The sequence below is a fragment of the Otolemur garnettii genome, unplaced genomic scaffold (genome assembly GCF_000181295.1).
Source record: "Otolemur garnettii isolate 467f Iridium unplaced genomic scaffold, OtoGar3 scaffold00006, whole genome shotgun sequence".
Classification (NCBI taxonomy): Eukaryota; Metazoa; Chordata; class Mammalia; order Primates; family Galagidae; genus Otolemur; species Otolemur garnettii.
Genome location: NW_003852401.1, coordinates 44,897,265 through 44,900,038, shown reverse-complemented (window position 1 = coordinate 44,900,038; position 2,774 = coordinate 44,897,265). Strand labels below are relative to the sequence as shown.

Genomic DNA, 2,774 nt, shown 5'->3' with positions numbered 1-2,774 from the left:
CTTTCATCATATTCAAGTTATTTACAATAACCATGCATTGCTTTTATAATTAGAAAAGAAGACTTTAAAAGTTATTTTAAAAATCATTTTCCTGGCTTAATATTTTTTTCTACACGCATATACAGATTATATTTAAATTCATATAGACTATTTACGTTTTTAAGTTATATTTTTGAAGTTAGAAGATGGAGTACAGCATAAGTTTTACAACAAAGAAAAGAAAAATATACAAGACAAAAATAGAGTTAACAGTAAAAAATACAACTATCTAGAACGTGGAAACTTTTTGTCAGAAAGTTGTATCTTTTTAATCTGATTGTCCAAATTATTAAAATATGGATGATTCAATGCCATTTTGCCAGAAATTCATTTGGCAGGATCATGGACTAACATTTTCGAGAGCAAATCTAAGCCATTTTCATCCAAGTTTTTGACATGGGATTCTAGACTTCCTGGTTTCCACTTGGGAAATGTATTCTTATAGTCCTGTAAAGATTCTACTTCTGGCCACACTTCATTATTGGGAGTGCCCAAAGCTCTGAAAATCCTGAAGAGTTGATCAATTTCTGAATTGCCATGGAAAAGTGGTTTCTTAGTTGCTAATTCTGCAAATATGGTGCCTATACTCCAAATGTCAACCAGAGAGTCGAGTAACAAGCTGACCCCAGCAATACTTCTGGGGATCTGTACCAGAGTGTTACTACCTCATGTGTATAGATCTGAATAGGTATTCCAAAAGCTCTGGCAAGGCCAAAAATCAGCCAGTTTAATTGTTCCTTTATTAGGAGATTTTGAGGTTTTAAGTCTCGGTGAAGAACTCTTCTAGAGTGACAAAACACAGTCCCCTGGAGGATTTGGTATAAATAACTCTTAACAAGTGAAGAATCCATGAACTGACCAGGAGGGATAGAATCCAAATATTTCTTGAGGTCCATGGAAAGAAATTCAAAAATGAGATATAACCTGGAATCCTGCATAAGCACATCTTGAAGACTGACTATATTTGGATGACGAAGTTCTTTGAATAGAGAAATTTCCCAAATTGCAGTGCTAGGAACCCCTTCCTCTTCACTTTCTGGTCTGATTTTCTTCATGGCTACCACTTGACCTGTAGTTTTGTGTCTACCCTTATACACAACTCTATAGGTACCCTCTCCAATTTTCTCTATTTTGGTATAATCTTCCATAGTTAATCAATAAGTATGGCAGATCCCGGCTTATTATCCTGTGGCGGTCGCAGAGGCAGCTACCACCTTAGCGTCGCTACTCTCTCAACTTCCAGGAGCCAGCTTTGAAGCTAAGTGTGAGCAGTTTCAAACTCACCACGCTAAAGGGTCTGGCTTAATATTTTAAGCCAAGACATTCATGAAAAATGACAACAATTGTTTCTCTTCAGTTTATGCACCAGGCACTATGTGGGAAGCTTCGCACTATTATACTTTATAATTGTTACTTGGTGACTTTGCTCCATGAGTCTTTTTATCTCCATTTCACAAGAACTGATGCTCAGGGAGGTTAAGGGATGGCTATGCATAAGAAGAGATCTAGACTTGGTCTTGTGGATGGTAAGGTCCATGCTGGAACCACTCACCCTTCTTGCTCCCAACTGGACCCTGTTGTAGATTCTCTAGAAGGCATGTTGGGAGCCTGTCAGTTTCACACTATTCTCTTTATTTTTGGCTTACTTATTAAAAAGTCTCCCACCTGTATCATCTTTCTGAATTATATAGTCCTTTGTGATTTATGACTATCTGAAGACTTAATAAACACAGATTAAGAGATAATAAATGTTATCATGTATGTAGAGAGAAAGAATAAATTGGGGAACGTGCACCAGATTTTTTGTAGACATAATTTGTTAATGTTTTAATTTTGTATAATGAACATGTGTTATTGTTAGTCTGAAAGGGAAATGAAAATATGAGACAAAGTGAAATTCATTTCTAGCTAAATGCAGAAAAACAAACTTTTTCTATAAAGGGCCAGGTTGTAAATAGTTTTGGTTGGCAGGCCATGTGATCTCTATTGAAAGTACTTAGTTCTGCTAATGTAGTACTAAAGTGGTCAGAGATACTGCATAGAGGAATGGACAAGGCTGTGTTCTAATAAATCTTTATTTACATAAATAGATAATGGGCCAGATTTGGTCAAAGGCCACAGTTTGCCAACTCTTGAAGTTAGTTTCCTGTCATCACTGTAGAAAATTTGCAGACATTAGTGGCTTATAACAACACAGATTTATTCTGTCACAGAAGTCTGAAATCACTATCACTGGGCTGGAATCAAGTTATTGGCAGGCTGCGCTCCCTCTGAAAGCTCCAGGAAAGAATCTGATCCTTGCCTCTTTTAGGATTTAAGGCTGAAGGCATTCCATGGCCCGTGGCCACGTCATCCCAATCTCTGCTTCTGCCACCACAGTGCCTGCTCCTCTTACATAATCAAAACTCCTACCTCCCTCTCATGAGGACACTTGTGATTGCATTTAGTGCCTACCTGGACAGTTGAGGATAGTCTCCATGTCTCAAGGTCTTTAACTTAACCACATCTGCAAAGTCACTCATGAACATTTACAGGGTCCGGGGATTGGTCAAGGGGATGTGGATATTGTGGGGGGCCATTATTCATTCTACCACTCCCTGGCATATAAGTAACAAAAGGTGGTGAGCTGTTATAGAAAGAACACTGATTGAGGAGCAGACTCACGCAAGCTGGAGGCCCTGCTCCAGCTGTGACTGTAGGCATGGTCTTGGGACAGTCGTTTGAATTCTCTGGCT

At 38.4% G+C, this 2,774-nt stretch overlaps 1 pseudogene; it reads right to left on the bottom strand.

The window, feature by feature from the left end:
* Positions 1 to 264: 264 nt before the first annotated feature.
* LOC100960836 lies at positions 265 to 1,187 on the bottom strand (annotated as a pseudogene).
* Positions 1,188 to 2,774: the final 1,587 nt, after the last annotated feature.